The following is a 25,628-nucleotide window of genomic DNA, read 5'->3' as shown; positions in this document are numbered from 1 at the left end:
GCACGGACTCCTTGGTCCACCGCAGGGGGTATTCCATCTCAAACTGATCAGTGGCGACCGTGAGAGGAAACGCAAGTGACTTGCCCCAATTTACCTTCAGCCCTGAGAGACCCCCAAACCGTACCATCTCGCGCAACAGTGGAGCTAGATTCGCCTCAGGATCGCGTACGTATAGCAACGTGTCATCTGCATATGTTGTGATCACTAGTTTGTATGTAGGGAAGTTAAGACCCCGGTGTGAGTGGTATTCGCGCATAGCGCACGCCAACGGTTCCGCAACCAAAGCGTACAGCGTGGGAGACAAAGGGCATCCTTGTCAGGTACTCCTGCAGACTTTGATAGGGTCGGTGACTGTGCTACCAATTCTGATGCGGGCAGACGGGTCGTTATAGAGCACCGAGACCATCTGTAGGAACATTGGGCCGAGCCCAAGTCTCGCAAGTACAGTCCTCATGAAAGGCCACTCCACAGAGTCGAAGGCCTTCTCCGTATCTAAGAAGACTGGATCGCCTTCGAGGCCAGCCGCGTATGCTGGATCGCCCCAAAAACAGTCTGTAAATTGTAGGTGAGATTTCTGCCCATATCAAAACCCACCTGTTCCGGGGCAACCAGATCGGGCGTCAGTAGGGCTAGGCGGATTGCTAGAACTTTGGCGTAAATTTTAGTGTCCACGTTGAGGAGGGACAGTGGACGGTAAGCGCTGAACTCATCTGTGCGGAGAGGTGCGGAAGAAGAAGTTCTAAATACGTTTTATAGAACTTAACTGTTAATCCGTCAGTGCCAGGGGCACTACACGTCTTCATCCCACCCAGGGCTTCACGTATCTCATCTAGTTCAATAGGATGCATCAAGAACTCCCGCTGCGTGTTTGTAAGGAACGGGAGTTGAATAGTCTTTGACTTCCTCATCGCTACTCGTCGAACGCGACGCATACAAGTCAGAGTAGTACTCTTAAAATCGCTTCGCTATCCCTTCCGTATCCGTGATGTGCGACCCTTCCAGAGATTTAACCGCCGCAATCGTCACTCTTCTCTTCTGGTGTTTCACTATATTTTCTAGAACTCTTCCCGGTCTATCCTGTTCCCCATAGGAGCGCGCTGTAGCATACTTCCCCAGATGTTGTGACCTCCGCGTTCGCCTCTACTCCGCTAGCAGCCCCTTCATTTCTTCCCGTGTGTTTGCATCGTCCCTTGTCAGGAGACGACCCTCACCGACCGCCAGTTGTCGCTCCAGGGACGACAGCCTCTGGCGTATCGAGCGCAGTATCCCAGAATGTTTACTTATGGCAACTCCTCTAACATAGACTTTGAACGCCTCACATACAGTCTGAAAGCTGTCCACCGTGCCTATATTGGTGTCAAAGTATGTCTGGATAGCCTCGTGCAACTCCTCCCGAAAGACCGGGTCAAGCAGGGAGAAAGGTGGAAATCTCCATGTAAATGGGGGAAGGGCCTTACTTGGCGGTGAAATGCATAATAATATAGGAGAGTGATCAGAGAGGGTGCGGGGCAGTACTTGGCACTTTTGAACTAGAGATAGCAACCCCGACGACGCCAGCCAGTAGTCAATGCGCCTGTGAATGTTGTGAAATGCAGAATAATGAGTGTACCCTCCTGCGCTGGGTGCAGACTGCGCCAGACATCCGCCAAGTCCTCACTAATAAGTATCCTATCAAGTTCCCTAGCAGCTTTAGCCGGGCGCCTATCCGGTCCACTAGATCGGTCCAAGTCAGGGTTTCTGGTCATGTTACAGTCCCCGCCCTACAACACAGCTCGGCTGGGAGTCTCCCGGGCAATTTTAGCCAAGTGTGCATAAAACTCAGGGCTGTCATAGTTAGGTCCATAAACATTTACTACCAACACCTCCAGCCCCCTCCCAGACAATGTGGATATCACATATCTGCCTCCCGGGTCAGCCGCCACCATACCCAGGGAGTAGTCTGACCTAGGGTTGACCCAAGTGAGCACCCCGGGAGCGTGAGACGTAAAGCCTGCTGCGCAGATCTGCCCTCCAAGTCCTCTAGCCTGTAGCCTAGAAATGTTCTCAGGCAAGTGTGTCTCCTGTAGCAAAGCAAGGTCTACGTGGTGTCTAGCCATGTAGTTCAGAACTTTCCGAAGTTTCCTATGATCATTCAGGCCCCTAACATTCCACGTCAGCGCATTCAGGCTCCCCTTCATATTAGTCTCAGCCACCAACTCGGGCTTATCACTCATAGCCATCGGGAGCATACACTATCCCGCACCCAGTGAGCAGTTGCATAATGGGCATTGTACAAAACATGTGAACACGCACCTCCTGGCCATAAACCTTAAACTACCCAGCCCCCGTCCTCCCGACCCCCCCCACCCCCAGCGGACCTCCCCCAAACAGGTCGCAAAACAGACAACCCCAATGCCCCCCCCCTCCATTTCCCCCCCCCCCCCCCAAATGCAAAAGAAAAACAATAACCAGCTAGGTGTCACCACGTGTGGGCGTAGGTGGCCGCGAACCATCTAGAAAAAAACAAATGATAGCCTAATGTCCACCGCACCCCCCAGCCCGCCAGCCCGCCACAATATGCCCCCAAACCTTGCAGTCATCGTGAAAAAGCGATGAATGAGGAGGCCCTCCAGTCCTGTTCATCCAATCCGCCTCCCGCTGCTTCATCAAGTAGATCTTGTTCCGGCGTCTTCCCCCGCTCCTTCGCCCAGTCTTTGAGCGCCTTCTGCAACTCCCTAGGTTCTGTAAAAAAGAGAGTCCGGCCATCCCTGGTAACTTTCAATTTAGCCAGATATAACATCGTGTAGTCCAGCCCCTGCTCACGTAGTTGGCGGTTCATCGGGACAAAGTGTTTCCTCGTCTCCTGTACTTTTGCAGTGAAATCCGGGTATAGGGCTATGTCTGATCCCTCAAACGAAAGCGACTGTTTTTCCCTGGCTGCCCGTAGGGCCGCGTCTCTGTCCCTGTAGTTTAGGAACTTGGCTATTATCGGCCTTGGTGGAGCACCCGGCTTCGGGCGTGGAGCCAGTGACCGGTGCGCTCGTTCGATAATGAACATGTTGGAGAAGACTTTCGCGCCAAGCAAGTCAACCAACATGCGTTCGATGAAAGTCTCCATCTTACCCGTCTGTGTAGTCTCTGGCAGGCTGAGGATGCGCACGTTGCACGTGAGCGGGCCTCCAAATGCTCAGTCTTATCTTGTAATACCTGCAGAACTTTGCCCAGTTGCTTATGATCTCGGTCTATGGTCGACTGCGCTTCTTCAACCTCCGTAATACTTCTTTTCGACATGTCGAGGCGTTCAGCGTGCTTGTCAAGCCTCTCAGCCATTCTGTCCATTCTATACGTTAGCGCATTGATCTTGACCCCCAGAGAGGAGATGCTATACTGCAGCCCTTTATCCATAGATCTCAACATGCTCTTTAGGTCCTGCTCGGTTTCCGGCGTCTCTACATGTTCGCTCACACTCCCAGCGCCATCCTCTTGTGATTTGGAGCGCGTTTGTGTGAAGGGCAGTTTCGAGTGCCCCCGATCTGTCTACCCCATTGTGACGGTCAGACATACTCAGCCTTGGCCAAGTTAGCAAGGATTGGCTTTCCCACACCAGAGTCCGTCGAACCACCCTGCGAGATACAGCGATGCAGGGGGGCACTATGCTGCCAGCGGAGGCACCAACAGCAAGCGTCGGGCTAGTAAAGAGCTGCACCTTAAAGGGAACCAGTTGTCCACCCAGATCGCAGTTTGTTAGTAGAATAGCCCAGGGCCTCACTGAGGCGCCAAAAGTAGGAAGGTACACTGCGACCGCTTTTTATAGATTGTCAGATGATCCCCAGAGAGATGTCTTCTCCCCTATTTAGCAGCTATTTATCACGCCAACTGCGAGCACCACGAGGGTCAGCACACCACTATATGCCCAAACAGCCACCTTCAGCCTCTGTAGCGTGACGCCCACATGGAAACCCTGACCGCTGTGCCAGGTCCCCCTGCAATGGGAAGTGGTAGTGGGCTCCAAAGCCAGCCGGTAATGCTCGTCTCACCTCTCCGTCTAGGCGCCAGTCTCTGCCACTTGCACCTCAGTGGGGGGGAGGGGAGGGGCAGCCCCGCCGCAGACCGCCGCCAAATCCTGACCTCCAGCACTTCAGCAGCCCCCCCAAGGTCCGCAGATGTCTGTAGCCGCTATCCTGGCCTCACAGGGGGTCTCAACAGCCACCTCGGAGCCCTCTCAGCTCAGCACACGTTATCCGCCATTTTGCCCTTCTAGCCAAGGGCAGCTCGCGACCTCCTGGTGCCGTCCGCAGCCACGCTACAGGTCCCCCGGCTTGCTCCGCTGATGTTGCAGGCTAGCCTCACCCTCTGATGTTGTTTTCGGGACTCAGTTTATGTTCGCGACCCCCGCGATTGCACCCTCCATCCTCCGCCACACGCAGGGTGATGCCGCCGGGGCGACCAGCAATGCGAGGCCGGTGCTCAGCGGCCTACTCCTCCCCTGAATAGCCCCGCTGTAAATCTTGTCTCGCTCGCATCCAGCAGCCTCCGTTTTCGGACCACAGGAGTCGGACCTCCCAACTCGCCCTCACATCTAGGAATCAGGATGCCAGTCGCTGAGGGTATGCAGGACTTTGACGAATATTTAGCCGGCTCGACGGAGCCCGGGCTCTAGGCGGCCATCACCGATTCGAGCAAGCTCCGCCCCCCAATCAACATTAACTTCTATGGGGAAAGTCGCGGTTGGAATTTTAAAGATAAAGGACACTTAGAAGAGGACTTGGAGCAAACCCGTTTAGAACTAGGCAGGTCTAGAGTCAATACACAGAGGAGCACCAGAGTACTTGAGTTACCTCACCCAGGGAAGTCGGGTGCATAGGTGTCTTTTGGTGTCGGGTTTTGTAGTTGATTTCAATGACGACCTGCTGCAAAGTGCTGCTGGCGACCAAGTCGAAAGTGTCCGGATGAATCCAAGGGTGGATCGGAGATCTGAAGAACCTGAAAGCAGAGGGGACAGAGTCTGGGTCACTAGCCAGTGACCAGCAAGGCGATGAGCGGATGCCCACCGATGTCGGGTGAATTCAGGTGAAGAAGGTTAAGCTTGACTCTTCAGCCACGAGGACCAGGAGGTGTCAAGGACGACCAGGAGCTGGATTCGAGCTGTCCCACGAAGGATGTCGAGTGCTGCGGTGTCGGTTTCTGGATTGGACCCAACAAGCCTTGGCAACAGCAACCCACGCAGAAAGCAAAGATTGGCTTTGATGCAGACCAGCAAGGTCTGAGGGACTCACCACTTGGTGGGGAGTCAGGGCATATCTGGACAAACTAGGAAAGCCCAAGAAACAGAAGAGTTACCTTCCTGGGGACCCACCAGTCGATGGACCAGGGATCGCGGAGGAGCCTTGAGCGGAAATGCTAGAAGTGGGCTCACGGAACTCTAGTGGAGTGTAGGCCCATAATCTTCGGTGCAGATGGTGCTCGGGGCTTGGACTACAAGTAGCCCAAGGAACAACTTAGGGAAAGCTCAGGAAGTTGATGCACTTGCAAATGTGCACGTGTCCAGGAGTTCCGGTTCCACATCACTCGTGAGGGCTGTGGGTCTCAGCTTTGCTGGGATCTCATGTCTGCCTCTGAGAAGTCTGGAAGTCCGTGTCCTGAGTCGCAAATACTTCGGGGTCCGGCAGGAGCCTCGGAAATGCAGACTGGCAAGATGCTTCTTTGGTACCTGTTCGAACGGGGGGGGTCACTACTTGACCCCAAGGGAGATTCTCCCGTCATCTAGTCGTGTAGAATGTCGAAGTTCCAGGATATATGTTGCAGAGTTTCGTCCAGGTGTAATCTGAAGCCCTAAGGACTGGGGTCCCATACTTAGACTAAGAAAGGGGGTTGGACATACTCTGCTGACCCACCGATGGGAGGGTCTGGGAAGAGGGGTGGTTACACCCATTCCCTTTGTCCAGTTTCACGCCTGAGCAGGGTCTGAGTGCCCCTGCAACCAGTTCGGACTGGGGTATGCACAGGGACTGTAAGTGTGCCCCCAGCACTGTCTGAAAAGCATTCTATGAACGCACCCGCCCAGCCCCAATACACTAAAGCCTGTCTGGGGAGGTGGTTACACCTCCCTGTGACAGGAAACCTATTGTCCAGGCCTCCCCTGCCAGAGTTTCATCCAGCAGGAGGTCAGACCCGTGTCAGTGGCATCCATTTTGCGATGCCAGGGCTCTTTTAAACTATTATCGGTTAGACCAGTGTGTACGTGTCTCTCCCTCTAGAAGGGTGGAATTCTAACCCTGCCGTCAGGACTGGCGGGGGTGGGGGGGAGGGGTAGGATTCCAAAGTGTTGGACACCAGACACGACATGTTTCCATGCAGCCATTCCAAAGTTAGCATTTACTGCAGAGTTATAACGCACTTAAGAGTAGATGGTCTGGCTGCATAACATAACAGCCTCAGAGAATAGATTCCGAAAGCTGCAGAGGGGTCCTGCTCATGCATGTTCACCCTCTCACACAAAACCAAGCACTATGCCTTCAGGATTGATAAGGCCTGCCATAGGAGTGACTTTATGTTTATATGTGTCAGTGATTAAAGGTAGATATAGGTAACCTATATCTTTGTAAGGGGTGCATGCGCCACCTTACCCAGGCTGCAGTAGCAGACCCGTGGAGCCATTTTGGACGGCTTCCCAGGGGTGGCATAATACATGCTTCAGCCGCAGATAGGCCTCTGGGGTACCCATGCCCTTAGTACCTAAGGTATCATATACAAGAGACTCACAAGGGTAACCCAGTAACCAATCTGGAGTGTACCTAAAGTACATGCAATCAATTTAGAGAGGAAGCAGCTAGGCTGGGTCCCTGGATAGCAGGGCCCCAGCCAGACTAAAGTCGAAAAACAGTGAAACACCAGCAAAAAGTGGGGGTAACCATAGTAAGCAGATCCTACTCTCCTACAGTGTGCACAGAATCCAGGGAGTACTCAGAGGTATAGCAGAGGTGAAATGAGGTAAGTAATAACAGCTCTTTGTGTTAGTGTGGGCGAGCAGTTAGGCTTATCCAGGGGGTGTGTTAAGCATTTATTGTATTCACTCAATCAAGGCCGATGGCACACACTCAGAGACTAAATCCAGACCAATTAGGTAAGTATAAAAAAGGTATACTTAAGTTTTATTTTCTAGAACCAAGCAGGTCTTGGTTAAGGTGGGTAAAATATACTTTCAAATGCAAGGCTGTACACAGAAATGCAATTGTGGATTGAATTGGAATCGTTTACAGATTTGTATTACTTCTAAAACAGTTCAAAATACAGTAAGATTATTGTTGATTACTCTTGGATTACTTTTCTGTTACTTTGAGTACTTCCAGGTAAGTACGGCAATTCTTAAGAGAAAGCATAGTTACTTTCCTTTCATACAAAACAGTAAGTCAACAACATTTATAGTAAGAAAACTCCTCTGGGAAAAAAGAAGGTTATCGGTCTGCAGGTAAGTAGACTATCTGCAAGAATAGTTTTAGGGGGTTAGAACCAAGCTTCAGGTAGGCACCACAAATTGCATCACCAGCGTCACTAGGGCGGCCAGGTGCAGAGTGCCGGATCCCAATGTTAGCCAACGGAGCCCCTCGGTTGGGGGCTGCTCACAGGCAGGTCACTCTGTTTCGGGATCCAAGCTCCTAGGGTTAAGGTCAGGGCGAAGGGTGGCCCAGGTCAGCACCAAGTTCACACCACCAGCGACGCTGGGGCGGCCGGGTGCAGGGTGCTTTGGAGGGGTCGGGAGCCCAATGCAATCCTATGGAGGTTTCAGATTTTGGCTGTAGGCTCGTTGCAGGAAGTCTTCCGGTAGGAACCAACAGCTGTGCAGGTAAGTTGGAGGGCTCGGGGACGTAGGTGCACCGTAGGTCCTCATCTCCAGGGTGTAGAGCAGACGGATACAGGGGTACCTTCTGAGGTCGGATTTCACCTTACCGGGCCTCTCGAGGTTGGAGGGAACCCCCGTGGAGAGGCAGCAGTTGAAGTCGGTGAATACTAGAGGGGTCAACCCACCGTGGACTCGGACTAGTGAGCGCTGGTGGACCTTGCTGGGACCTGTGGGCCACTTGGACTCGGGCCATATGTATGGGTGCAGTGGTGGTTCTAGGTGTCAGGTTTCTTCATCTTCAGCAGGCTCAGAGCTTTTCTTTGTAGTTTCTTTTGAAATGAGCTGCAGTTCGCAGGAGATCCGGTCTTTGTTGAAGGCAGTCAGTCCTCCCAGGGATTTTGGAGGTAGCTGGCTGCAGGACAAGTCGACTTTTGGTGCAGGATCTCCGGATATTGCAGATGGGCAGGTAGGGCTGGGGTCTAGTCAGTTCTTCTCTGTAGTCTCCTCTGCTGTGCGACTTCGTCCATCCTTCTTCTTTGTAGGCTGCAGGAAACTGAGAAGGCAGGGTTCTGGGTTGCTCCTAAATACTAAATTTAGGGGTGTTTACAGGGGTGTGCAGGTTGGGCCCAATGGGTCCTTTCCTTGGGGTGGGTACAACCCCTGTTATACCACCCTCCAGTGGGAGGGAGACATGAGCCTCTCTCTATTTGGCTGGGTTCCGTTATCTTCAAGATGGAGGGGACTGAGATGTGTGCTTCACCTTGCCTCCCAACCTGAGTGATGGGGTTGGCAAAGGTGGGTACACCTCTCTTCCTAGCTTAGTTCTCCCGCCGATTCCCCTGCCATAAGTGGGGGCCAGAACCGGTGGGAGCCAGTTGCTGGGGTAGCAAAAGGCAGGGACCGATTTCAAAGGCAGCAGGCCTTTAAAGCTTTCCCTTTCGTGCACCCAGCTCATCCAGAGAGAGGAGGCAGGCCACCTCTGCCCAGGATGGATTTTGTTTCTGGACCCAGAGAGCAGAGGCTCTCTATCCAGGGGTCCAGAAACCTGTCTGGTGGTGGCAAATGGTGGATAGCCATTCAGCAATCACACCAGGTCTGGTGGATTTTCAGGGGGCATCTCTAAGATGCCCTCTGAGTGTATTTGACCTTAAATCCAACACTGGCATTAGTGTGGGTTTAACGTGCTGAGAAGTTTGCTACCAAACTTCCCAGTTTTTATTAAAGGCATTATGGAGCTGTAGAGTCCGTAATGACCAACTCTAGACCATATACTCTTTATGGCTTTCCTATATTTGCACTGTATAAGAATGGGCTTAGACACTGTAGGGGTACAGGGTTCATGCCACTGTACCATCACCTTAGAGCGAGTACACCCTAACACAGAGATGTGTACCATGTTGACTCGTCACTTTTCTCTGCACCAAAACAAGCAGCCTGCAATGGCAGTGTGTGGGTGTTAAGGTACAGGGCCTCTAAGGGTGGAACAATAGGTGCTTAAGCCCTTAGAGGCCTTCCCTGGTCACAGTGCCCTTGGTACCTTTTACAAGGGGCTTACCTGTGGCCAGAGATTTGCCAATTGTGGGTACAAAGGTACAATCTTGGGAAAGAACCCAGGCCCTGGGAACCTCATTGGCAGGGACCAGAGCACTACTGCAATAGGAGCTTCAGGGGGAATAACAGGACAACCAGCCCCCCACTCAACATGTATCAAGTCAATAAGTGGCAGTCCTTACTGTGATACACAAAGTACTTTTCAATTTTAATGTAAGGAGGGTTTATATCCTTTTAAACCTCACCTACAATTGCTACCAATATTATATGGTTGTTGCACTACAGTGTATCTCAATTCAACTTAAAAACTACCATCGACCATCCACCCATAAACTGAAAAAGTGTGGAGAAGAAAAAAAAAGGCACCTCACGGTTGCAACACCAAGGGGGGGGACAGCTGACTGATACTCGCCAGCGAACCCCACTTCTCATCATAGGTTACCTTATTTCAAAAAGAAAAGAAATGTGTGTGCAATTTAAAGAAGACCTCAACCCAATGAAACCAAAAAAATTGAAAGAGAACCAAGGTGTGATTCTACTTTCTAAAAATATGCTAAAGTAGTGCAAATGTCGCAGGACCCCGTGAGAATAAAAAGAGATAATTCTCACCAATTAAAAATTGGTAAAGCTTACTTGCTTCTAATGACTTTTATTCCTTGCTGTAAGCTTTCCCACATTAAAAATGGCTCACGTAGAACCATAATGGTCGTTATTAGCCAACATGTTTCGTTGCTGTAACAATTTTAAGCAACTTCTTCAGGGCTGGGGATCCAGAATAGATTTTCATGGGAAGTTCACATCAAACCTGCGATGGTAGTAAAAAACAAACAAGAAAGACAAGGAGCACCACGCGTAAATCGCAATACATTTAAAAGTGCAGTCATGTTTCACTAAGGTAATTGAAAGTAAAAACTTAACAATACTCATACCTACAGGTTGCTTCAAGATTGCATACCTGCAACCTTAACTAGGGGGAGTCGCGTCAGCTGATCGCGAAACCATAGGATGACTGCCACCTGGTCTTGTCACCTGAGGATTTACAAAGAAAGGCCACACTGTGACTAACATGATACGCCCATATGACCCCCATGGGAGCCTAGTACTTAATCACCCACATCACGCAAAGATTTAAAATATGTGCAGCGTAAAATCTAAGTTTAAAGTTCAAAGTGACAGCATAGAGTGTCGATGTCGGGCACACAATGGTGCGCAAAGTATGCTGCTGATTCTGCTCAGTTAGTGAGTCGAGTCATGTGTCCTGTTTTAAAAAATAAAAAAAAAACACAAAAAACCTCAAGGTCCGATTACCGACCATTCGAAATGCCAACCAATAGTTGCGCATAAGTGACAATGCGAAGTCGTCTCACTCGGGGTTGTCAACGGAACATGCCCAGCATTACCTCTCCCATTCATGCAGTCAATCGTGCTCTTACTGCAATTTACACCAGACATGCTTATAATCGTCCCGCCATTGAGCCTGAAACGTCAGTGTATTTATCAAGCTCAGGCTCGCCAGTATAGGCGCCGGTCACGTGGTACGACGAACAGCACGTCTGAAACATAGCGCCATTTTGGTTTGGGGAACACGTCTGAGTGCGGAAATTGTAATAGATGGTAATTCATAGAAAGAGCGTGATTGGACACTGAAAAGCTCGCGAAATCCATGCCACTCTCTTCTCTTCACGAGTTCAAGAATCCTTAAAAAACTTTCAAAGATATTTCAAAAAGAGCTCGAATACTCATAGAGAAGCGTGGTCTATACTTAAATAGATGTCTACATAAATCCACATCACTCCCCATCTACCTTCATGTGTTGGCAGATTACGCAGCTATAAAGCACAGTTAGAGGCATGTACCTCATACATATGTTAATTTTAATTTTATAATTATTATTCTCTACCCTGTCCTAACACTAGAAAAGGAGACCTGAAAAGGCAGCACAAGAAGATAGTGCCCAACAAACATCACTAGGCTCCCTCTCACAAATCGGATGGTTGGGTATTAGCCAGGCACCCTCTTATAGGCGATACCCTCTGGCTTGATAAGGCGTACAGCATCGTACTCAACACCAGTGAAACATAGAATACAGAGGGACCGGACGAGGTCCAGGGAACCATGGGGTAATAAACAGCAGAATATTTATTAGCATACAGTGCTCATCATCAGCGGAGTGGACTGGTACTGGCAATTGACTGCTCAATTAGAAAGTTCTATTTAGAAAGGTCTATAGTTAGTCAAACACTTCACCTACTCGTAATCTTATTCCACTCGATAAGGTCATTAAAACCATCTGTCTTTTCAGAAAATATCCATTTGGCCTCCTTTCTCGCCAAGATCATTTCGATGTTATGTGTTTCACCATGAACCTTTTCAAGGACAGTCCACCTCAGGTCCCTGGGGTTGTGCTGTTTTTCTTGAAAATGTTGGACCAACCTGGTTGTGAGTTTTTTAGCTTTAAGGGTGCTGAGATGCTCCTGCATCCATATCTTAACCTTCCTTGAGGTAAGGCCAATGTAATGTCAGCCACATTCGCATGTCAATCTGTATATAACGTTCTTGGTGTTACAGTTGCTGAAAGCAGTAAGAAACCATTCACGACCACCAACCAGTGTCACGCTTTTGGTGGCTTTGGTCATGTTGCATACCGAGTACCCGCCGCATGGATAATGGCCAGAAGGGAGGGTCGAAGTACCAGGTGAACTCGGCAAGCGTGTACTAGCTTATCCTTGAGGCTAGGAGCTCTCTTAAAAGCAAAACGGGGCTCTGGCATTTTGTTGCTCGGGGTGTCCAAAATTGACCAGTGTTTCTTAACTATTTGCCTCACTCTCGTAGAGAGAGGATTGAACGTAGTTACAACTGGGAGGCATTCAGATTTAGTTTTCAAGTTTCTTTGCAGCAAAGCTTCACGCGGTGTATTTAATGCCCGTTTTTGAGCCTGTTTGATGGTTTTCCCCGGATAGCCTCTCACTTGGAGTTTCCCAACAAGTTCCTCTGATTGTTCAATGAACTTCTCCGTCGTGGAACAGGTGCGACGATATCGCAAAAACTGCCCAACGGGGAGATTTTCCCGAAGAGACCTAGGGTGGAAAGAACGGTTGTGCAGAAGGGAGTTTCTGTCACTAGGTTTCTGATGGACATTGGTGACTAATCCATGATCCACAGCTGTGATGTCAACATCCAGATACACAGCCGTTGAGTTGCTGTAACTCCAGGTGAAGTGCAGACTGTCATCTGCCTGGTTAAGCCAAGAAAAGAATTCGATGAGTCGGTCCTCACGACAGAGAAGTTAATTGAACAATCAGAGGAACTTGTTGGGAAACTCCAAGTGAGAGGCTATCCGGGGAAAACCATCAAACAGGCTCGAAAACGGGCATTAAATACACCGCGTGAAGCTTTGCTGCAAAGAAACGTGAAAACTAAATCTGAATGCCTCCCAGTTGTAACTACGTTCGACCCTCTCTCTACGAGAGTTAGGCAAATAGTTAAGAAACACTAGTCTATTTTGGACACCCCGAGCAACAAAATGCCAGAGCCCCGTTTTGCTTTTAAGAGAGCTCCTAGCCTCAAGGATAAGCTAGTACACACACGCTTGCCGAGTTCACCCGGTACTTCGACCCTCCCTTCTGGCCATTATCCATGCGGTGGGTGCTCGGTATGCAACATGACCAAAGCCACCAAAAGCGTAACGCTGGTTGTTGGTCGTGAATGGTTTCTTACTGCTTCCAGCAACTGTAACACCAAGAACGTTATGTACAGATTGACATGCGAATGTGGCTTACATTACATTGGCCTTACATCAAGGAAGGTTAAGATATGGATGCAGGAGCATCTCAGCACCCTTAAAGCTAAAAAAAACACCACCAGGATGGTCCAACATTTTCAAGAAAAACAGCAAAACAGCACGACCCCAGGGACCTGAGGTGGACTGTCCTTGAAAAGGTTCATGGTGAAACACATAACATCGAAATGATCTTGGCGAGAAAGGAGGCCAAATGGATATTTTCTAAAAAGACAGACAAACATGGTCTTAATGACCTTATCGAGTGGAATAAGATTACGAGTAGGTGAAGTGTTTGACTAACTATAGATCTTTCTAAATAGAACTTTCTAACTGAGCAGTCAATTGCCAGTACCAGTCCACTCCGCTGATGATGAGCACTGTATGCTACTAAATATTCTGCTGTTTATTACCCCATGGTTCCTTGGACCTCGTCCGGTCCCTCTGTATTCTATGTTTCACTGGTGTGGAGTACGACGCTGTACGCCTTATCAAGCCAGAGGGTATCACCTATAAGAGGGTGCCTGGCTAATACCCAACCATCCGATTTGTGAGAGGGAGCCTAGTGATATTTATTGGGCACTATCTTCTTGTGCTGCCTTTTCAGGTCTCCTTTTCTAGTGTTAGGACAGGGTAGAAAATAATAATTATTAAAATTGAAATTAACATATATATGAGGTACATGCCTCTAACTGTGCTTTATAGCTGCGTAATCTGCCAACACATGAAGGTAGATGGGGAGTGATGTGGATTTATGTAGACATCTATTTAAGTATAGACCACGCTTCTCCATGAGTATTCGGGCTCTTTTTGAAATATCTTTGAAAGTTTTTTAAGGATTCTTGAACTCGTGAAGAGAAGAGAGTGGCATGGATTTCGCGTGCTTTTCAGTGTCCAATCACGCTCTTTCTATGAATTACCATCTATTAGAATTTCCGCACTCAGACGTGTTCCCCAAACAAAAATGGCGCTATGTTTCAGACGCGCTGTGCGTCGTACCACGTGACCGGCGCCTATATTGGCGAGCCTGAGCTTGATAAATACACTGGCGTTTCAGGCTCAATGGCGGGACGATTATAAGCATGTCTGGTGTAAATTGCAGTAAGAGCACGATTGACTGCATGAATGGGAGAGGTAATGCTGGGCATGTTCCGTTGACAACCCCGGGTGAGACGACGTCGCGTTGTCAGTTATGCACAACTATTGGTTGGCATTTTGAATGGTCGGTAATCGAACCTTGAGGTTTTTTTGTTTTTTTTTTAAAAACAGGACACATGACTCGACTCACTAACTGAGCAGAATCAGCAGCATACTTTGCGCACCATTGTGTGCCCGACATCGACACTCTATGCTGTCACTTTGAACTTTAAACTTAGATTTTACGCTGCACATATTTTAAATCTTTGCGTGATGTGGGTGATTAAGTACTAGGCTCCCATGGGGGTCATATGGGCGTATCATGTTAGTCACAGTGTGGCCTTTCTTTGTAAATCCTCAGGTGACAAGACCAGGTGGCAGTCATCCTATGGTTTCGCGATCAGCTGACGCGGCTCCCCCTAGTTAAGGTTGCAGGTATGCAATCTTGAAGCAACCTGTGGGTATGAGTATTGTTAAGTTTTTACTTTCAATTACCTTAGTGAAACATGACTGCACTTTTAAATGTATTGCGATTTACGTGTGGTGCTCCTTGTCTTTCTTGTTTGGTTTTTACTACCATCGCAGGTTTGATGTGAACTTCCCATGAAAATCTATTCTGGATCCCCATCCCTGAAGAAGTTGCTTAAAATTGTTACAGCAACGAAACATGTTGGCTAATAACGACCATTATGGTTCTACATGAGCCATTTTTAATGTGGGAAAGCTTACAGCAAGGAATAAAAGTCATTAGAAGCAAGTAAGCTTTACCAATTTTTAATTGGTGAGACTTATCTCTTTATATTCTCACGGGGTCCTGCGACATTTGCACTACTTTGGCATATTTTTAGAAAGTAGAATCACACCTTGGTTCTCTTTCAATTTTTTTGGTTTCATTGGGTTGAGGTCTTCTTTATATTGCACACCCATTTCTTTTCTTTTTGAAATAAGGTAACCTATGATGAGAAATGGGGTTCGCTGGCGAGTACCAGTCAGCTGTCCCCCCCTTGGTGTTGCAACCGTGAGGTGCCTTTTTTCTTCTCCACACTTTTTCAGTTTATGGGTGGATGGTCGATGGTAGTTTTTAAGTTGAATTGAGATACACTGTAGTGCAACAACCATATAACATTGGTAGCAATTGTAGGTGAGGTTTAAAAGGATATAAACCCTCCTTACATTAAAATTGAAAAGTACTTTGTGTAACGGAGGAGGGACCAGAGAACACCATGTCAGGCAAAAAGTGGGGGTAACCATGCAAAACGGGGCACTTCCCCACACAATGGAGGAATGAAATCCTCCTGGCAAGTGGAAGGGTTCTTGTTCTTGGATGAACACCATATGCAGAAACGCTTCCATTTGAAGGTGTATGCGGAACGTGTAGAATGTCGCTTAGCTTCTTTGAGAATCGACATGGAACCCTGAGGCATGTCCATATTTCACTAGCTCAGGAGCCATGCTGCCAAATCCAAGAAGGAGAGATTGGAATGAACTATCTGGCCTCCGAATTTCATTAGCAGATTTGGTCTGCATGGCAGCCTCAGGTGCGGACGGATAGACCAGTGAATGAGGTCTGAGAACCACCACGGTGGTGGCCACTCTGTAGCTATGTGTATCGTCGATGACTGAGCTGACTGGATGAGAGCTGTCAGGATCAGGGGAATAGCGGAAAAGCATAGAGAAATCTGCTGGACCGGTCAATCCATAGGGCTTTCCCCAGAGTCTCTGTCTGGAAGAACCGCGATGTGAAGCTTTGGCATTTGCGGTTTCCTGCGGTGGCGAACAACTCGATGGCTGGAGTTCCCCATCGTTGAAAAATGTCTTGTACCATGTCATCGTTTAAGACCCACTTGTGATTTTCTAGCAGGAGTCTGTTGAGTAAGTCTGCTTGTGTATTTTGGACACCTGGCAGGTGCGTTGCTGTGACTGAAAGGCCCCTGGCTAGAAGCCATTTCCAGATAGTCTGTGACTTGTGAGACAAGGGCCAGGACCATGTCCCTCCCTCCTTGTTGAGGTAGTACATGGTTGTGGTGTTGTCTGTCTGAACTTGCATGGATCGGGTTGTGAATGACGGATAAAAAGCTTTCAACGCCAGATGGACTGTGCGAAGCTGGAGGAGATTGATATGGTACGTTGATTCCTTCTCCAACAATTTTCCTAGGATCTGGATGTGATCCATGTGGGCTACCCAACCCAGCAATGAAGCATCAGTGACTATGGTTTGAGGCAGAATTTCCAAATGAAAAGGAGTGCCTTGGAGAAGATTGGTTCGAGAACACCACCATTTGAAGGGCAGTTTTGCATGGGGGAACAGTTGTGACCTGTCTTCCCAGTTGCCTGTCAGTTAGTCCCACTGGTCTTCCAGACATTCCTGTAGAGGTCTCATGTGGAGATGGGCATTCGGTGTGAGAAAGATGCAGGAAGCCATTGATCCGAGAAGGGAGGATACTGTCCTTACTGTTGGATGGGAAGCTTTCATGAAATCCTAACATTTTTGAAGGGTCGATAAGAGTCTCTCCGCCAAAGGATACACTTTTGCCCTTTCAGTGTCAGCGGAGGCTCCCAGATAATGTAAGGTTTGTACTGAGGGTAGAGATGGACTTGCCGTGATTGATCTGAAGGCCCAAACTCCATAGGAGAGAGCAAGTCCAGTTGTAATGAAGCTGCGCTTCTTGAAACGTTGTCGCTTTGATTAGCCAGTCACCTAGATGAATATCCTGTGTCTCCGGAGATAGGCCGCCACCACTGCCATGCAATTGGAGAATGTTCTGGTTGCTGACTTCAGACAAAATGCGAGGACTTGGAATTGGTAATGATCCTGACCCACCACAAACCTCAAGAACTTGCGATGCTTTTTGGCGATGGGAATGTGAAAATATGCGTCTTGTAGGTCCAATCTTGCAGAGCCAATCCTCCTGGTGCAATTGGGGGCAAATCTTGTGTAACACCAGCATCCAACACTTTTCTCGCTGAATCCCCTTGTTGACTGTTTTGAGGTCAAGAATGGGTCTGAATTAGTTTCTGTCTTTCTTCTTGACGAGAAAGTACCTGGAATAAATACTTGTTCCTCATTATTGGAGAGGAACTGGTTCCACGGACAACTTCTGTAAAAAGATGATGACCTCCGCTCGTAACAGTGGAAGTTGGTTGTTGGATGGCTTCGGAGGTATGGTCGGTGGTGGACTGATGAACCACAGACAATATCCATTGCAAACAATACTCAGCACTCAGGCGTCTTGGTTGTTTTGCCACTGTGCCAGGTAATGTGTTATCCTTCCCTCCACCGGAGTGGGGAACAGAACAAGGTAAGTAATAATTCAGTGCTTTGACCGATAAGGCTGCTTGCCCCCTTGGGCAGACCTTCCTCTAGGCTGCGGTTGTTGGTAAGATTGAAAGGGATGCTGTTGCTGTACAGTGCTTTGCTGGCGGCCCGGATACAATTGAGAGGATGGGCCTCTCTGGGAGGGGAAGCAGCTCTGGGATGGCCGGAAAGATTTTCTCTGTTCCCTGGGTCTCTCTAGGGCGACTGCTTTGAGAGTTTCTATTTCTGCCTTCATTTTTGCCACTTCTTCATCAGCATGAGCCCCAAAAAGAGTTGTTCCAGAAAAAGGCAGATTCAAGATTCTCTATTCTGACTATGGCATGAGGGATGTTAGGTGTAGCCATGAGGGTCGTCTTAAAGCTACTCCGTGGCAGTATTCATGAGCAGCTAATAAAAACGACTTTGCTGCAGCACTGATCACTTGATTCGAGACCCTTAAACCCTGGTTTAGGATCTCTACGAAGTCTTCCCTTTTGTCCCTAGGGTGATGTTCGACAAACTGCTTCATGGATTCACAAAGCACCCTGTCGTATCTGCCTAGTAAGGTGGTGACTCTAGCTGCTTTGATTGGAAGTTGCTGCCGTTCCGCACATCTTCTGACCCACAAAGTCCAACTTCCAACTTTCCCTGTCAGGAGGAATTGTAGAAGAATGAGTAGTGGCATGTTGCTTCTTTGCCGTCACAACGATCACAGAGTCTGGTTTAAGTTCTGTGCGGAGGAAAGCTGGATCATGCTCAGGAGAACACTATTATTTGTGGAGCCTGGAAGGTGCAGTCTTAAAACAGGCTGGTTTCGGAAAAAGCCCTGTAGCCGGATCAAGAAGACCTGGCACTAGTGGTGACATTGGTCTAGTTACTGATCTCAGTTGCAGGGTCTCGAAAATGATGGATCGCATTGGTGTTGGAGTCAACAAAGGAATGTGAGCTTCGTCGCTCCCCTCACAAGGACTTCTTAGAATGGGGTGACATCATCCATCGGTGAAATACGTGGAGGTGGAGAGTCAGACAATGTTGGTGAATACAGTCCAGTACATGTGGAGGATCTTGTCTAAGAGCCCAAGTGATGATGACGACGATGATGGGAGAGACTAGGAGAAGCCAAAGTATGCCGTGAGCTATGATGATGATGGCACCTAGAATGGTGGTGCGATCTAGATCGTGATCTTTGTGGTGTAACTGGAGCATGTGGAGGAGGAGACTGTGGTAGTGGCAAAGGTGGTGGTGGAGGAGAAGGTGCTGGAGAAGGTGGATGAAGACTGGAAGATGGAGAATATGTTCTTAAATACTTTGAGTCTGGTGAGGAGTAAATGCGCCTTCTCTTTTTCCTAGCCTCCTGTAGCCTGGACGAAAGAGTTCTCGATATTGCAGAACCTCAATGACTCAACGTGGACCTTCGCTGCGACGTCGAAGTATGCCTCGATGTCGACCTTAGGCGGTGCCTCGACGCCAACCTGAACCTCGACGACTACCTCAATGCAGACCTCAATGTCGAACAGGGCCTGGGGGTCGACGAAGCAATGGACAACCTTGATAGACCTGGCCTCGACGCTGATCTTCGGTGCTTGTTCGACGTTGTAACTTGAATAGACGGTGAACAGGTTGGTGCCGAACCTCTCCTCAAAGCGGTTTTCTTCTTGGCACGACCACCAGAGACTTGGTAGAGGTCTGACCCTCTCCATGCCCTGTAATCCCACCTTCAGACGGAGATTTAGCCATTTTCTTTCCTCTGTTCCCTGAAGGCGAATATTCTCCCGGTCTCTCAGGGTGCACCTAGAAAAGTTCCTCCAGTGCTGGCAAGACTCAGGAATATGGTCTTCTAGAAAGCAGATTATACACACAACAAGTGGATCTGCCTTGACATTTTTTCACCCACAGGCTGGGCACTTGTCAGAAACAGATGGCATTTTTCGGACAAATTGCCTGTAATCCTGGTCAGGAAAACACAAAAAAAGGCAGGGAGAGACAAAAAACGTTGAGTGAAACTCTTTACAGTCAAATTCAGTTAAGAATTTTGAAGGAAAAAAAAACTATTTTGGTTGAGCTCAATGCTCCAGAGTCCTGTTAGCAGGAGCCGGGAAAAAACTGAATTAACTGCCACCTGCTGTGCACGATGGGATACTGGTGGTATCTGGATTCTTAAAGGCACAGTGATTTTTTAGACATATAATGGCAGCCTATGAGGCTACACTGTCCTGCTCCCTTAATCTCTTTCATAAAAAAAGGTTTGTGAGGGATATTTACACTGTTTTGCACTAAAATTATCTTTAAATTGCTTTATTCTGGCCCCTTTTTTCTCTTAACAATGAAGAATCTTGCCATTGTATCCTAGGTAAACAGGCTGCATAATCGGTCGCTCTCTCTTAGGTGTCTTTGCAGGCTTTTCTGAAGAAAGTCGAAAATTCTACATCTATATATCTATATCTATATATCAGCTGCTCCAGGGTCCCCGCACGTGGGCAGGACTATTCAGCGCTTATGAGTATAAATGGAAATCCCCTACAAGAGAAATAGTTTTATCATCCTCATGGAGCACAACGAAGGAACCTGAGAGGAACACCTATATCAGGATATTGCTGCAAGAAGTACCCTAACAGAAGCATGCACCAGACCTGACTGGGCGAGAGAGAGAAGACACTGTAAGATTTGTTCTGGTGGCGCTTCTAGGGGGAGTAAGTTGCATGGTTGACACAATAAACAGAATCTTTTCCACTTTAGTCAATAGGTCTATTGGTTGATTCTGCTCTTGCCTTTGTAGAATATCCCTGCATTCTTGGGATATGTTCATGTTCTGAAATTCATGGAATTCAAGAGCCATGCATCTAATTGGAAAGAGGTTCGATCCGGATGCAGAACGTGGCCTTGGTTCACTGTCAGGAGCGTTGGTTTGATCTACAGTTGAACCAGCTTGGACTCTGATAGCAGGAGGAGCTCAGTAAACCAGAACTGCTGGGGCCACCAGGGAACTATTAGGATCAAGCGGCATCCCTCCACTTTCATCTAGCTGAGAACCCTCAGAATCATGGGGATGGGGCGAAAAGCGTACACATATATCCCAGACCAACTTATCAAAAAGACATTCCCCATGATCCCAGGAGTGGGTGACGACTGGTGTAAAAGCGGCATTTGCTGTTGTGGCTGGTGGTGAAGCGGCCCAGATGTGGGTCCAGAAGGTGAAATATTTTGTCCAACTCCAGTTGGTCTAACTCCCATTTGTGGCAACTTTCTAAGGTTCTGCTGAGCGTGTCCTCGAAAGTATTGCTCATTCCTGCAACAGGATCCACCTTGAGGGTGATGTGAACCGTGTGCCAATGCCAAAGGTTCTGAGCGTCTAGGGAGAGAGCCAGGGACCTTGTTTCTCCTTGCTTGTTTCCATAGTGCATGCTGGTCTTGTTGTCTGTAAGTACCAGCACTGATGATCCCTGATGATCCCTGTATACGAAGGAGGAAGCTTGGCGAGTGAGGAAAATGACCACTTGCCCTGGATATGTAGATCCTGGAGATGTCCACCGCAACCTTCGAGGAAGGCATCTGCAGTTATGATGAAGGCCGGTATCAATGGTAGAAATGTAAGGCCCTTGGAAATGTGTGATATGTGGGTCCACCAGCTGTGAGTTTAGAACATTTTTGGTGTGATTTTTATGAGGTCATCGAATGACCCCCTCTGTTTGTATCCTTTGGAGTTGTTGCTCCTCCTGTAAAGGTCTCATCTTCAGGCATGCTAGGGTCACAAGACTGATTATAAGATGACACTAGCCCTAGTAATGATTTGTACAAACGTACTGAAGTGGACCTTTTTTCTGGAAAATTTTGAGAGCTAACTGCACTAGTTTATGCTTCCTCTCTAGGGAGATAAAAGCTTTGGCTTCCCTGGTATCCAGGATAAAGCCTAGACACTATTAATGTTAATGTGGGATAGGAGATGACTTTTGAAAGATTAATGTGAGGCCCAATTTGTGAACGAGGACAATGTAGTCTTGACTGGTGTTTGTGATTTTAGGAGCCAGTCGTCCAAGTAGGGGAACACCTGGTGACAGTGTTTGTAGAGGATGGCTGCAACTAGTGACAGACATTTTGTGATGATTCGAGGTGCGGATTTGAGGCCAAATGGTAAGAATTGTAGTGGATGTCCACTACTGTGAAGCAATGGTACTTGCGTTGTTTGGGGTGAATTGGGATGTGAAAATATGCACCTTGCAAATCGAGGGTGGTCATGTAATCCTCATGGTTTAAGAAATGCAGGATATCTGATAGAGTGACCTTATGGAACAATGGCTTCTTTATCAATTTGTTGAGTGCTCTTAAATCCAGAATGGGTCTCTACTGCCCTGATTCCTTGAGAAGGAAAACATTAGAGTAAAAACATGTACTCCTCTGATTGAAGGGTACTTACTCAATTGCGCCCTTGGCAGGCATGATTAGGGTCTCTTCTTGTAATAAGTGAAGACAGGAGGTGCGATCCCCTTGGAGGGGGCTTTGGAGGTTTTTGTATGAACTTGAGGGTATGACCGTAGGTCACTAGCTCTAATACCCATTTGTTCCTTGTAATTTTCCTAAATTGGTGAAGATGGTTTGAGATGTTCACACCCACAAAGAAAGGTGAGAGGGTAGTAGCTGGCATCTGACTGACTGTTTGCATGTGACGTCTCTGGACTGGGTGGGCTGTTTGCACCGGGATGCTTGTCTTGAGCAGGCGGCAGTAGGTGGAGGGCGGTTCTGCTGTTGTTGATAGGAAGGTCTATATTGCGTTTGATAGAGTTGATACTCTTGATAGCATTGCTAGGTTCCTTTGAATGAAGAACAACCTCTGCCCGAGCTCCTCGAAAGGGGAATTTACAAAGTTGCAATGTGCCCATGAATTCTGCAAAACCAAAGGAAATGATGGACGGAGCGTTGACAATACAAGCACTCGCCCCCAGTCAACTGATCTGGGTTTAATCCATCACCATTCTTTAGCCCACTCTGCCACCCCAGTTCAGACATGGCCATATGCAAATCAGTCTGATCCTGTGCCTCATGGGAGCAGTCCAGCCCGAACTGCCAAGCCATGCCTTCCCTGGACCGGAAACAAGCTTCCCAGGACCAGTTTCTGGCATTGCAGCCGTCTTCAGCCGGGCTTGCTTGAATCCAGTGAATTCTGCAGCATCTGTGTTGGCTTTGATGGCAAGCAAATCGTCATCAATATGTTTTCCAAATAACGTGTCCCCATCATATGGCATATCAAGAATTTTTTATCAGACCTCGTCTGAATGAGGTTCATTTTCCCCATCCCTGTCTCCGCAAAACAGCCGCTCCGGCCAGCTGGCGGAAACCAGTGGAAGCAATATCCACTACACAATCTATGATTTCGTAAGATGTGGGCTCTCGATCTTGTAGTGTCTTCTGAGCTCTGACTTCCGATCTTCAGGCACAAGGTCTATTAATGTGCCAATATCTGACCACATTTGTCTATCCTAGCGCCCTAAAATGGCTTAGGAATAAGCCGCACAAATAGAAAAGGTATAAACTGTGGAGAAACGTTTTCCGATGTTATCTAATCGTCTGCCCTCGTTGTCAGGAGGGAAAGAGATTGGAGTGGTAAGATTCTTGGAACAACGCTGTGCAGGGTTGTAAGACCACCAAATCCGCTTTGGGACCCCCTATGAGGCAGGCAGGAGAATCATCAGTAGCTTAGTATTACTTATCAATCAATGGTACCACAGCTGCCTCGGATGCCAGAGTTTTCATTAACTTGATGCCCTCTTCCCAAATGTGATCTATTATTGGGATGGTTTGAACAGACTTGCGTTTTTGTTCCTTAAAGTAATACAGGAAGCAATCGGATAGGCAATTAAAATAGCGCTGCAGCCCTTTCCATCAAATATTGGAAACCTCCAATGTCTTCAGGAGGGGAATCCAAAAGGTGTGGTGCTGGTGGTGACGGAGTGGGTATTACATAGTCATCCCACTCATCGCGAGGTGGATGGGTGTCATGAATCTCACTCTCTTCCCTGTCATCGTCAGAAGATGATGATGATGGATCCTCCCTAAGTGGCGGAGCAATATTGTAGTATCATCCTTAGTGTTGCAGGCGATGGCATAGGCTTTGCAGTGGAAGAGACATATGGTGGCAGAGTAGGTTGCGCGAGTGGCTCCTATGGAGGGTCCGGGAACCTTTTATGGTAATCCTGCCTGCAGATCTTGCACACACGAAAAAGGTACTTGTACTTTAGATGGAGTAGGCGGATGCTCTGGAGCATGGAAATACGAATGATGTCTCCATATAGCCCTTCTTCTTCCAAATTATCCCAATCATCATCAAGTAAATGGCAGGGAGGATAAGTAATCACTTTACTGGGGAAAGTATAATGAGGCCTCAGAAGAGTTTTTGATATTTGTATTGTCAGCGACAATGCCATTGACGATAATTTCCAGGAAAGTGGCATAGATTGCTTTATCGACGATGTAGTGGAGGACGCTTACTTTGTCGACGGTGGGGCAGATGACGAGTTCGTTGACAGTGACGTTAGTGCTGGTGGCAGGATTGTCGATGGTGGAGTCAACTTTGTAAACTTCAAGATTAGTCTACGGAATGGGTGCATAGAAGGCTGAAGTGGACTTCGTCAGCGTCAGTCAGGGTTGCGCTCCTCGACAACGGAGTTGATGATGGAGAAGTCTTTGTGGTACCTTCTAAGGTCTTGTCGTTGACGGTTCTTAAGAGGTATGTGGGCCTTTTGAAGACTTGTTGGCAGGAGTGGGAGGCTCTGAAAAAAAGCACTTTTTGAGGAGAAATTTTATGTTTTCTGAATGATTTTAAAAGACCCATGATGGCAAGTCTTTTGTGCTTTTCTGTTGTCTTCAGAGGTCCCCAGGTCCAGGGAACTGTCCCTCTTATGAGCCTTAGCATTGGTGAAACCCCCTTCGCCTGAAGAGGTAGTTTTTGACCTCTGGAGCCATAATATAATCCTGACTTCCCTGTCCCGCAATGTTGTTGATGAAAAAGTGTGGCATACCTTGCAATCCTTCACTGTATGTTAAGGATGAAGGCAACAGAGGCATTCATTATATGGGTCTTCCACATATAATCTCTTCTTCTCACAAGTTCCTGAAGGATCTTGGGCGGCGCTACTGGATACTACTCTGATGCCAGATATGTAAAGGTTCTGCTGCACCCTGACAGGCAAACTCACGACAAACAGTAACCTCCGCATTATACATTTTAAATACCTCCATCAGCTATACTATACCCCGACAAAACTGATGCGATTTGGTCTGCGGGAGTGTGATGGCTATGTCCGGTGTGGGCAGGGGAATGCAGACTTTGTGCACCTTGCATGGCACTGTAATGGTATATACAGCTTCTGGGATAAGATAACAAATTTGCTTACGAAAAGGGTGTTGGAACCGGTGCCATGCTCACCTGAGGTTTGCCTGTTAGGCTGGGTGAAGTCTCTTAAACCCTGTAATCGTAGACTTGTGACTGTTTCTCTCTTGCTGGCTAAGAGAGCTGTGGTGCAGTGCTGGGGCTCCAAACTCACCCCAACAATGAAGAAATGGGTCTGAGATTTACTTTATTGTAAGAAGCACTTAGAGATCTACGCGGAGGAGTTGTCGGAAACATCACGCCCCAAGGACTTTTGGGCACCGCTCACTGTGTATCTTCTGAGTAACCCTGATTTACTGTAATTGATGTCCTCGATGTGCATCTCTTGGGACTGCCTAATGTTGTAACATTGCCGAGATGGATATATGGGGTCACTGCATCTTTCTTTTAGTGCCATGGGTGTAAAAAGTTCAATCGGGTCAGGGACAATCGATATTTGCCCGGCAGTATTGCCTCTGTGACCCTCTAGTTATTTAAATCAATGAAGAGGCAGGCGCTGGAGACTGGAAAGCAGGAAACAAGGGTTTTTATTCTCTCCGGAGGAGAACACAACGAAACGGACAGAAGGTATCGTTCTGAGGTGCTCTAACTGTATTCCTCAGGCCTGGCCTCTTATACACACATTTATGACTTTATTGTAGATTACACATACATGTTAAAGCTTTGA

At 48.0% G+C, this 25,628-nt stretch overlaps 1 protein-coding gene across 4 annotated transcripts in view; it reads right to left on the bottom strand.

The window, feature by feature from the left end:
- MLXIP (MLX interacting protein) overlaps positions 1-25,628 on the bottom strand; it is a 1,607,115-nt gene that overhangs the window by 937,482 nt on the left and 644,005 nt on the right. The window lies entirely within an intron of this gene.

Source organism: Lissotriton helveticus, chromosome 11 (assembly GCF_964261635.1).
Source record: "Lissotriton helveticus chromosome 11, aLisHel1.1, whole genome shotgun sequence".
Taxonomy (NCBI): domain Eukaryota; kingdom Metazoa; phylum Chordata; class Amphibia; order Caudata; family Salamandridae; genus Lissotriton; species Lissotriton helveticus.
The sequence above is the reverse complement of the archived record's forward strand: the minus strand, read 5'-3'. Positions and strand labels throughout refer to the sequence as shown.